A 12,839-nucleotide genomic window follows, 5' to 3' on the forward strand; every position below is an offset into this window, starting at 1 on the left:
GAAGAGTTCCTCTCCCTAAAAACAGCGCTGTACAAGATTAACAATTACGGGCTTATATCCTACAGACTGGGTTTGCGAATAGCTGCATGAAGTGATGCATTCACTATTGGGAGAGTAAGTACCATTGATGACAAGGCCTTGGGGCTTCTGCTGTTCTCAGACCAATCAATAATCCATTATGAACAAACTACATTTCCACTCTAATATGAAGAAATGAATAAAAGGGAACCAGTATCAGCAGTACTTTCATGGAACGAAAACAACAACGCAGAAATCACAAAATGCCACCATCACAAGGCTTAATCTAGTGGTGATATGTAACACTGACACAACCACCCACAATAACCCTTTATTTTAAAGCAGTTGTAGAAGACCACCACATTCTAGTCCAAAATAAAAAGCTTATTTTAAAGGCAAGATTCTTTCAAGACTACTTACTCTGGCTGCAGGACAAAACAAAAAAGCAACATTAATCTTGCAAGGCAAGGAGGAGAAAATGAACCAACTTCATTCAACTATCTATCAGTTTGTTTCAAACTATTTTCTAATGCAACGTAAATAAGAACTTCTAATTAGAAATAACTGTCCAAATGTGACTGGTCAACCATAACAAGACTTTATTGCAGCAGCTGTGTTACCATCCAGACAAGAAGCCCTTAAATTGTTGTTCTCCCATTGTTATGGTCACATTCAATAATACAATAAAGAAGGGATCCATTTAAATAGCAAAACCATAGCAAACTTCAGCATCCTCAAATTCCTACCTAGATTTCTCAACAGAGCATCAGAAGGTAGGGAGAGGTGAAAAGCTCCCCTGAAAAATGACAGATAAATAATTAAAAAAAAAAAAAAAAGTAGAAATGAAGGAAAAGAGTTACTGATTTTTGATGGGGTAACAGTAAATTAGATCCAAAGGAAACACTGAGACCAATATTATTAATGTATAAGGCAGTCTATGTCCTTTTTCTGAAATATAAAGACTAGTAGTTAAAGTTGACCTTGCAGGGTAGGGGGCTGGGGGGAATGAATACACAATGTGATTATTGATCAGCCCTAGAAAAGCCAAGAACTGAACTAGTGCAGATGTGATTTTTTCTTTTCCTAGGGTCATTAATGATATATGTTGGAAAGTGAAAAGCTTTTATTTCAACATGCTGCAATACCATTGCTAATTCTGAATATGAGCCTCGTTTTAAATTAGAGCAAATCTTAACAAAATAAAAATAAAAATTAACGAATCCATTGTACTTTAATTTAACAATAATGTTCTCTTATTTGGCCACATACAGCCAAGTGAGTTACTTTAGCATCTGTGTATTTTCAAGTACTAAAAATTAAAAAGTTGAAGAAACATTCACAATTCTGACAGTATCAAAATAAACACAAGGCATTTCCAAATACAAGCAAAGTCACCTCAATACTGTATATTACCTCCTTATTCAAATCGATGGCATTGATGCTGTCCATTCATGCACGTCCATGGAGATGCACACATGTATGTGTAGCACAGTACTTTCCCAGCATCCAACAGTGCTTTTATATTTAATGATCTTGTTAGGGTTTCCACCGCAAACCAATTTGCAGGGAGTTGCAACATGGCCATTTTAAATCTGCAGCATGGGGGCTGATTTCCAACTGTATAGGCAGGGCATTTTCCTGCCAATATGCTCCATTATGTTCTGCTCAGTTTCTATCTTAAAACGGGGGATAAAAAAAAAACCTGCTTTTATTTGCAGCATCATGACAAGAAAATATTTACTTTTATTATATTTGCATTATCTGCAGAAGAATGGGGACTGTATCATCAGCTGGCATAACCTGCTGGTACACCACACACACACACCTCCTTTCTCCCTCTTTCATCTGCCCCATCAATGCAAGCCCCATACAAACCACATCCCTGGCTGCTGTAAGCGCACACAGTGCCATGAGATCAATTTATATCAAATGAGAAGCCATACCATTAGCTAAAATTGGAATGCCTTCATGCTGTGTAAATCAAGTCTTGAATGCAAGAAAAACATGTGTGTAATTAAAAGTAAACATGCTGAATTGTGGATTTCCTACCCCAGCAAAAGTTCATGAAGAACACTGTCCTAAGTGCCCCAATTCATCCCTCTCACAATTACACCAACAAGGCACAAACTTGAGTGCTTTAGAACACGCATACAGCACTGGAATGGCTTATCCACAGCAGACCTTGAATGCAAAAAAAGCTGTGTTTTTAATACACAGCAAATTTATTAGCTACAGCTAGGTGTTCAGCAGGTCAATGGGAGGTAAAGATTATTTCTACGGTACATGGCTATGAAATAGGCTGTGTGGAGAATTAAGAAATTCAAGGTAATAAATCGGTTTCTCTTATACCTAATATATCCTACTGCTCAAATTACTACAGTAAAATCATTACCTTATAAATATAAGTGTTGCCAAGCGTTAACCTGTTAACAGATTTAGAATTACAGCACTGTTATTTGATTAACTATTAAAGCCTTAGTGTAATAAAAAAAATAATAATTCTGAACACCAGCAAGTTGTTTGCTTACTTTTTCCCCCTGCAGAGTATCATCTCTTTTCAAAGTCCCATTTTCAAGAGAGCTTAAAAAAAAAAAAAAAAGAAAAAAACAACACCCACAAAACCAACACAGAAGTACAGAGAAATGGGGGGCAGGGGAAGGAGAAGAACTGTGCCCTGAAATACAAGGAGGGATAATTATATGCAGTAAGCCATAAAAGCATTCTGTTAAACATTACCTTTGGAGGTAGCACAGCTTAGCACTGAAAAGTGACACAAAGCTCACAAAACACACAACACTGAGAACTCATTTTCAGTTGTCGGTTTACTTTTTTTTATAGATAGTATTTTCCTGTAAGCTCTTGCAAAGCACTAAACAGAATGGACTAGCTCTATTTTAGGAAGCTTTCTTAAACGTTTAAGAACTTAAGCAGGTAATTAAGACGTTCAATCACAGTTTTTCCATTCTCTGCAACATTTCCGAATGTCAAACACGCAGACTATGCCCACGCCAGGACACAGACACTGCATCAGAGATCCCAAACCAGTGAAGCTGGAGTCTGGCTCGTACCAGCTGAGACTCGGGACCCAGTGTGTTACTGAAACTGCACACAGCTTTGGCTCAGCAAAACCACCCCCAACACAGAAGGAGACAGCACTGAAGGCAAATCTGCCTTCAGATATCCAGTGCCTTGGAAATGTTTTGATTTCATTTTCTTTTCACTAACGTACACAGTACCACTGAAGATCACTTAATCCACAATTTGTGATGATGAGTTTATTTAAGACTTGTTAATAAGCCAGAAGATTTCTGGTAGTTTAACTGAGAGCTCACAAGTTTCTAAGCTCACAGCAGTTTTAAAGACCAGAAGATGTCTGCTGTTGTTTCACTACTCCATAAATTCATTTTAGAGAGTTTTCTGTAGTTCTCATTGTTAAGATCTACTTCCATTATGTATGTGATAAATCCAACCGTGAAATACACTGAGCCTTGCACTGGCCTGTCACTGTCAGCACAGGAAAGGAAACAGGTACAGCTAGCATAACAAAAGCGGTGTTACCATAAAACACAAGTTGACTTACACAGCAGGGTAACTATTTTTCCCCTCTTTTTACTATTTCATTTTTTAAACACAAAGGGAACAAAGCAATAGCCCCGTATACCAAATGAATACAAAGCACGAGATGACTTTTTCTGGATTTCAAAGCTCCCAGCCAGGAGAAGAGAAACTGAACCCAAAAATCAAATCTTTCAGCTGTCAGTTGGCCAGGCTTATTTTGGTCTGAAGTGCTGAACTATCTCTGTGGAACATCACTGCAATGTATCACACAGAGACAAACAGATTCCATGCATTGCTTATAAATATGATTTCAAGGCCCATTTTACCAACCCTGTTAACTTTGCTCTCATTACTGCACAATGTAAGGCATGCTTCAGATTTTGGCAGGTCAGTACATTGTGGATATCATAAGATAAACCCTGACAACTCTGTTCAGGGCTACTCCACCTTCCTTACATAAATAGGTACAGATACCTCCCCTTACCTTGCCATTTAATCAAATACTATGAATCACTGGGCCAATCCCTCACATACAACACGTGTAATGTTCCCCAAAATCCAGACAGATAATGATTTATCCAAGTGCATCCTACATGAAAGAAAAGGGCCCAGATGGACATCCATCGCCCAAACCAACTCTGACCTCATTGCTAGCCTTCTCTGGCCAGCTTTTTCAGCAGCAGTGTGAACAGGGAGGCAGACCACTGCCCTAACATCAGAGAAAAGCAAAGGAACAAAAACCACCCCTAACTCAGGAAGTCTCGTGCAACCCTTGTGTGCAAATGCTGAGGAACTACTGGGAAGGAAGGAAAAGAAGGAAGGAAAGGAAGGAAGGAAAACACAAGCAACCAAAATCAGAAATCTGAAATTATCACTCAAAATATAGCAAGCAAACAAGCCTGCAGGAAAAAAAAAAAAAAAAAAAAAAGTCTACTGCACAGGCTGTTACTAGTTTGCTTACTTTTAGATACACTACAACTTCCAAGACAGATCTATTGACTGGTAAAACAAACATGAACCGCACACACCCTAAGGCACACAAAACATGAATTTGTTTGCATCTCTAGATATTATAGTTAGACTTTATCCTTTCAAACAACTGCGGCTACTTAACACACAGCCACAAACAACCTCTGTGACAGAGAAGAAGTCAACCTAATGTTATCCCTACACACGCTTCACTTCACCTTCCACCTCAGTGTATGCCCACACCATCTCACCACCCTCACACACACCAAACTTTGGTGGCACTGACCTCCTTAATTCCCCTCTCCCACCCAGCTCCACCCAGCCTTCGTCACCTGCAATGCCTCCGAGCCTGAGCTATCCACGTGTGCCGCCTGCCTGGCCTGGCTGTCAAATCCCTTCTGGATCATCTGCATGCAGCTTCCATGCTCTTTACCTCTCCCAAGGCACCACCGTCCTGCTGACATAGTTTAAAGGTCACTTTTCCCCACCTCTCTCTTTCTGTCTGCTCAGCCTTCAGCCTCTGCTTTCTCAGTTCTCCTTAGCACTTCTGCTTCTTCCAGAAGTACCTCCTCCTCCTCTCTCTTTCAAACCTGTTCGGGCCCTTTATGACTAATTCTTCCATTTGGGCTCTCCCTCTCTTACACAGCTTCAGTCCTGGCTCACTGGCTATCCATTTGCAAGTTCATTTCAGCCTCCACAGTCAGGGCCTCCAGGCACACAGCCTCCTTCCTTACCTTTCTTTCGCCTTTTGCCATCTTCCTTCCTTTCCCCTGTCACAAAATCTTCTCTGTGGGTGCTGTCCCCCAGCGAATTCCCTGCCTGCCATTTCAAACTCAGTATTTAAAAACTCACTGGACATCTCCCCTTTGTTCCTCCTGTATTACTGTTCAGGACAGTAATGAGTGGAGAAACTCCCCACATTCATCGCTGCCTTGTTCTACCTCTTCTGAACATATGAGGCCTTTGGAATCCTTCTTGTCCCTTCTGTCCTCTTCCCCAGAAAATGCCCATTCTCCAGGCATTTCTGCCTTCAGTTACTACAGCAGACCCTCCAGCCACCCAGCTCATAACTTGTTCCCCTCTGGTCTATTCAAGTAACACTGCTACTAACAGCATCACACCCTCCCAAATATCAAAGGATGCCAAAACCCAGGTCAAATGTCTTGTGTCATTCATCCCAAGTTCAAGTGTCATTCATCTCCTTCAGGGACCTCCATAGTCCTACCCTATTTTCTTTTGCATGGGCAGTGATTCACTTTCCCTGATGTATCTTTTGTATCCTTTCCCCTCGTATGACCTTGTGTTTCGACACTGCATTTAGAACCAGTTTTCCCATTATTTTTTATTTGTCCTTAAAGCATATTCCATAAATGATTCAAAATTGTTTTCCAAAATGAAATCCATCACTCAGTTTTGTTTATTTCCCCAAATGCGTAATACGTACAGTATATATTACATGTTTTAATTGGTGTGTATATTCCTCAAGGCAGGGACTTGAAATCTTTTATACATACTCTTTTATACACTTTTATACAGTGCCAAGTGTTCTTACTTCAAATAATTTCTAAGAGCAAATCATCACTACAAAGTCAAGCTTCATCTTTCAAAGAGTCAAAGTCTCTCTTTCATCAACAAGCACAGCTAAAAGAAGAGAAACAAGGATTCGTTCCCGTGACCCCCAAAAGTAAACTAATGTCCTCTGTTGCCTACCCGGAATTCATCTCTTATTGAGCCTCCATTGACCATCAGGTACTAAAGAAACAAGCAAAAGATGAATCAAGAGTCACTGCTCTTAGCTATTCCTTCCACGCTTACATGGCTCTCTCTGCCAAACTTCATGGCTCTTCTCTGTCTCTCCTAAGGCACCCAGGCTGATGTGAAACAACTGATGCTGTCCTGAAGCACGCTACTAGCCATCTCTCGCAGGGAGCGCAAACCTCCATCCTCATTGCCTGGGACATAAGCTTCCAGCCAGTATCACCCATTTACATGGTAACAACAACAACAAGCAAGAAGCATCATAACAAACACCTTTCAAGTGCCCCATACCACGAAAGGAAACACTTTTCTCTCCACTTCTTCAATTCACAAGCAACTGGAAGAAAAGGTGGGTTCTGCAGGATATCAGATTAAGGCCTAAGATGCCCAGCAGTGACTCTCACATCAGTGAGGTGATTCTTCTCACAGGCGTTAGTCTTTTTCTATAACTGGGACTACAGCTCTGATCTAAAAGCTTTCCAAAACAAGTTAACTCCAGCATGTACACGCTGATTCGTATTACACATTTCACTGTTCTGCAAGTACAAATACTCCTTTACTCTTTCAGGCAATGCTTAGATGCATCGATTTTCCATCTGAGAAGCACAGTGTAACTGTGACTCTTCAACTCCGAGAGTAGAATTTGAGCCACGCTGCTAAATCCTTAAACCTGTTACACAACAAATAAGCGTGGATTACTGCACGACTGACTCATTGCGGGATGTTTGGGGATTCTGTTCCTAACACACAAATGCAGTTCGTCTTAGCCACATACGTACAGGCCATCCTCCTACTTTCTGCTACATATCTTTTGATCGCTTCCACTTTTCTGCATGTCACATTTATTACTCACCTATTCCTTCTTAATATACATGCACGCCTTAGAGAGTGCTAAATAATTATGATGTAACAGCACAGTATTATACTTGCTCTGTATATGAATGACTGCTTGCACTACAGTTACTTGACGCTTCTTACTATCAGAACAAACCATTTATAGCTATACATAATCTCTAGTACTCCATGGCTACTTTACTTTCAGTGCTGAACACAGAGCATACAAATAAAAAGGGAGCAATCTCCACTGAAATGAAGAGGTTTTTACATCAGTAGAAATACCAAGCGAAACTACAGAAAATGCCTGACTAAAAGCACATTTTTAGGTAGATGTAATCTAATTTTGGCAAGTCTACAATAGTCAGCTACAATGTTTGCTAATACTTTGTAGAGGATTTTGGATTTTAGCAGGTTTAGATAAGCACTCCCGTATTTACTTCCTTAGATTACCTAAGGATGGTAATGGGTACTTTTATCAAAGTCACTGCTTATAATCTGAAGAGAGGATTTCCTTGAAAGAAATAAAAAAAAAAAAAAAGTTAGTCTTAAAACTTAACTAATGATAAAAAGCAAAACAAAACACATTCTTGATGGAAAAATATATATACTATTATTACTACTATGTACAGGGTCACAAGCATAGTACCTTATCTAATATCATTTATTTTCTAAACATAAAGAAGCTTCTTAACATGTATCAGGCTTTTAATCGAGTAGGGCAATTCGTTCTGACATCACACTCTTAAAATACAACTTTACTACTAAATGCTATATTTCATTCCTCATTCTATTACACTTCTCTACTGATAGGCTTTTGAGTACCTCCTGAACTTCCCATGTGTGATTAATTCAATTAACACATTAAGCCAAGGTGTCACTTAAAAACACTATCCAGAAAACAAGGTACGTTTAAAACCTGCACATAAAGTACAATAAAGATTATGATTATCGTACTGCCAACTCAAAGCACTAAACCTCATGAGTCAAGCACTCAAATATCATGAGATACCCAAAGACTTAGGAGAGGTTTTTAAATATAATATAGCTGTGGATTCTTTTATTTGCCTTTTGAGCTTTTACAGTACACTCAGTCAAGTCTCAAGCTTCTTCCAACAACCGTGAAGCATAGGAATTTACTTCCGTGTTTTGGATGCTTACATCTTTTGTTTTGCAGTCACCAGGCTGCAGAAAAAGCACCTTTGGGAAACAATCCCCATCCCTTCTATTGACAAAATCATAAGTAGAAACATAACAACTGAAGTAGACAGACATGGTATCCCTTTCTCCATCCATTTCACCTTTAAAACTCTCCTCAGAAGGCTACAGCAGCTCTCCTATAAGCATCTAATGCTGGGTGACAGAATAATCCCTCCACGTATTCATTCAGTAGAGGTCAGATGTACAAAGCATACATAGCTCCCACTTACTTCATAAGATTTGTTTCAAAAAAGCCTAAGAACACAAACTATTTTATTTTTGTTTGGGGAAAAAGAAGACAAAAAAGTACTTGATTTAGGTATTGAATGTAAGTTCAATATAAGTTCATAAATATTTTCTCCCTTAATGCTTTTGACTAGACTTAACAAAATTAAGAACAGTAAAGATAAAATACAGTGTTAAAAATATCTTAATTTGAAGAGTTCTTATAACCAAGTAAAATAAAAGATACTCAATGACAGACATCCAGTGCCACATTCTCCCTGGCCCCAGCCACTTCTGCAGGACACAAGTCCTTTGTCGTATCTGCCAAGTGCCTTGCAGTACAAATGCAGCACAAACATAGCAAAACCTTGAAAGATAATAAGTATACCTTGATCTCCTCTCAGAATCTCTCTCATAAACTATAACCAGGAATATAAGTAGAATAGATGGTAATAATACCATCAGAAGACAGGACAGCACTAAGGGTGACTAAGGGTGATTTGACACTAAGATAAACCCCACGGTGTCTCACTGGGTTTATCATTTGCAAAACTTGTTTCTCGTAGGTACAGCTAAAGGCTGCTGTAGTATCTGCTAGTGCCACAGCCAGTGAGAGGGAAAGGATTTGGTTGTTTAGACCCATATTACTACGTATCGTGTGAAAGAGAAGTCAGCAGGCCAACTCACTGAGATGCACCAATGGTGTTAGAAAAGAAAGGCTTGGACTAGCATCTATTTCATCGTTTTATTCGCCAGCAATATTACCTTGGAATTGCATCTATTTCATCATCTTATTCACTAGCAATATCAACAATTTCAAACTTACGCAGATGAGGTTGCTGACTATAGACCCAAGGTACAAATGAGCGCTGATCTCATGCTGCTACCCTTGTGCCTCCAAGATGACTGTGTGGCCAGAGGCCCAGCCTATGGAGCGGTGTCTGGCCAGCCCAAAAGCTGCTCCAGCCCTTCAGCAGCTGCTAGCGACAGCCAGGTACTTCAGGTCTACAGCCAACAAGTGGCAGGCCCCTAGCTGCACCCATTTTCTCACTCAAATGTGCCTACAAAAGGCCTCACACAGGGTCACGTTCAAGGGGTGGCCCTGGGGCAGCATGGTACCTCTTGCACAAGGGAAGTCTTCTCCGGGATCCTCTTCCTGACAGTTTTATATAGCTCTTTTATTCCACAAGGACCTCTCACCTCAGGGCTAGCAAGAAAGATCGCCAGCTCACAGGAGGTTTAGGCACACTCAAAGCTGTTTTTGTTACAAGCTATGAGTCAAACTCCGATCCGAGCCACATGGGTGTCAATCCGGATTTACTGCACTGACTTCAGCGCAGTCACTGCACGCTTAGGCCCGCACGAGAAAGGAGATGTCAGCCCTTCGTTTTTAAGTACCAGCTGCCATTTTATCTCCCTCACACTTCTGGAATTGCTTCCTCTCACATCAGCGGAGTGCAAAACTTCTTTTTAAGCCCAGACTAAGGCCACTATCTGTAGATCAGCTGGAAAGCAAGGCACCTAAGGTTTTAAGAAAGCTCTCAATTTGCTTAGCACCACCACCACCTGACTGATTCAAACAATGAACAGAAGGAAATGGACAACCTCATGCAAGAAAAACCTATTGAGGGCTAAGAAACCAAAAAGACAGACACAACCTTTAGCTTAGGAAGTCACTAAACTGAAAACTGGTCAAAAGTGTTAGAGTACCCCAGGAGGGCTTGTCACCGAAGGCTCGTCCCATTATCTCATGCTCCTTCCGCAAGCATCGGACACAGAGCACTGTCAAAGGGAGGATGCTGCAGAACATGAGCCTTCATCCTGAGCCAGCTCAGACCTTCTGATGTTCTCATGGCTATTAATACCAAATCTTAACCCATCTGCTGCTGCACAAGAAAAGGCTGTAGGACTCCCTGTGCTCAGATCTTACAGCCCAGCCACCTCCAGTTTAAGGGTGGGGAAGTTGCTTTTATGTGACCGCAGAATTTCAGGCCAAGCCTTATCTTTAACAGTGAGTTGCAAAACAGCAAGCACTGCAGCCACCCAGCACACGCCGAGCATCTCTGGCAGCACGGTGGGAACACACCTACCCAAGGTGAAGCTGACTCCATTCCCCTCCTTTTTATGAACATACATTAGAGGTCAACAGTCTCCAGGAAAGCTGACACCACCACTTCCAACCTGGGAAGACAAACAGCACTGGTTCCCCAGAACATAAACTGCTCTGAAAAGCAAGCACACCTCCTCCCACCGTGGATGCTACCTGGTGTGTGTCTGTGTCACAGCTTCCCATCGCACAGCAGCACCGACCGCTTCGTTGCTGCAAGCCAGATACCATTGCAGCTACATAAAAGAGGCAAACTAGTTATGTCTCAGTCAGACGGACTCAGTGACAAACCCCAGCCAAGTGTCTTCTAGCCGAAGGGGAGGAGCAAAAATCAAGGAAAAAAACATACATAATTAATCGCATGGATTTTGCTTGCTTAAGCAACGTAATTTGAAAAGATGTAAATTTTAAAGGGCTTCAATACCCAACACCAACCAATTTCTTGAGTGAATGGTGTACTGCTAGGAAGAAACAGAGGACACTATTAGTGTATTTACCAACACACAGCAACCTCCAGAGCTTTCGCTGCAAGACCAGAAGTTTCTCTGTTTGATACAGTGAAACTCATCTGTAGAGATTTTGTGGCTTACAAGCATTTGATTTCACTTTCCAGCAACAATACAGCCATCATATTAGAAATACCATCATATGAAATTTTAATTATTTTCTAAGAGTCACTTGGTAGCTGTTAATGAAGGCAAACTGGTAGGGAAGTACTTCCAAAAGAAAGTAATGACCAGATGTGTATCAGTGCCATGAGGTCTAATTTAACTGAATAACAACTTTAAATCATTAAAAAAGAGTCAGACATCTATTGTCTACATGCATCTCAGCAGTCATTTTAAAACATTTCTCCTAACCAAGAATATACACAAACACAGATATACACTTGAAAAAGTAGTTTAGGAACCACGAAATATATGGAAATAACTGAATAAGAAAAATAGTAATACTTTTATAGTCTTCCCCATTTAAATCTCGAATTGTACTCGGTAACTTCTATTAACCTCTCTTTACAGCTTTTTCAGAGTTTATAATGCTTCCTGCAACCTAAAATACAACAAACTGTAGAGATGTCATAAAGTTACAGACGTGCATTTTAATTACCATAAGTTAATAATGTTTGTCATCTCTATTAGCATTGTAAATGAAAGCAACACATGCAAATTCTGGGATTTGCTTGCAATAGTTTATACACTTTACTGCCACACCTATGTGTTAGCAGCTCATTACGGCAGTGAGTTATGCCAATACTGAGCTGTTGCTAGGCTATGTGATACTGCATTACTACTCCTTGGATTGCAAAAACATCAATTTATATTCCAGCTTAGTTTTAACTGCACAGCGGGTGACTTCAAGAAAAGACTCACTTATTGATATTATTAGATTAATGGCTTTCACAAACCTAAAGTGAACTATGTTTCCGTATGCATTAAATAATTGGAAAGCGCAACTGAAAGAGCAGTTTGTATCACCTTACATTTCCTTATAAGGTCTCTGCAACCCAAAAATATTTGAACTACTACCATAGCCCTTTGTGACATAAACGTACCGAATGCCAAAGCATAAAACCACAACATATCTTCAGCACAGCGCAGAAATACAGAAATTAAAAGCTACTTCATTTGTAAATGCTTCCTTATTAGAAGAATGTTTATTGCTTCACTGGTTCATATTCCCATGTCTCCAGCCTATTGTTCAAATAAGCGAAACAACATCTACGCATTTTATAATTAAGTTATCTCCACGTTATTGTTATTGTTCTTCACTGGTGAAAGCCCTAAAGGAAGAAATGCAGCTGTTCAGGCATTGAAGGCACTCCTCATTTAAAGTACCTCACAAAACAAGGGAGAACAAAGACTGAAGCCAAAAGTTGGTCTCATTCATTCAGCACAATAAAATCTTTCCAGGGAGATTCTCCACAATGACGAAATACAAACACACACAAAACCAGAGTTCTTCACCCAAGAATTCTAGTGCCCACAGGCAGATTTCCTCAGAGCATTATAATTCTTTTTGCCGAATCACTTATCTGAAGAAACATAATCAACAACTGATAAACTATGTACAAGGTTTTAATTATTCTGTTAGTGCCTTCGCATCAAGTTTGTTCTAACATTTTTTTTTCAGCTGGCCAAGAAAAGCAAACACGTGTCAAGATCAGGAAGAA

General features: G+C 40.1%; 1 protein-coding gene across 10 annotated transcripts in view; it reads right to left on the bottom strand.

Annotated features, from left to right (window-relative positions):
• Nucleotides 1-12,839, bottom strand: part of ZNF516 (zinc finger protein 516) — a 168,130-nt gene that overhangs the window by 65,755 nt on the left and 89,536 nt on the right. Inside the window, exon 1 of one of the 10 annotated variants that reach the window (XM_083826720.1) lies at nt 4,878-7,611. The exons of 8 other annotated variants lie outside the window; for them this stretch is intronic. The gene's annotated coding sequence lies outside the window, so the exon portion shown is untranslated. Of the gene's footprint in view, nt 1-1,431; nt 4,840-4,877; nt 7,612-12,839 lie in introns of those variants that run through there. One more of the 10 variants, XM_083826721.1, reaches the window with a different exon arrangement.

The sequence above is a fragment of the Anser anser genome, assembly GCF_964211835.1.
Source record: "Anser anser genome assembly, chromosome: 2".
Classification (NCBI taxonomy): domain Eukaryota; kingdom Metazoa; phylum Chordata; class Aves; order Anseriformes; family Anatidae; genus Anser; species Anser anser.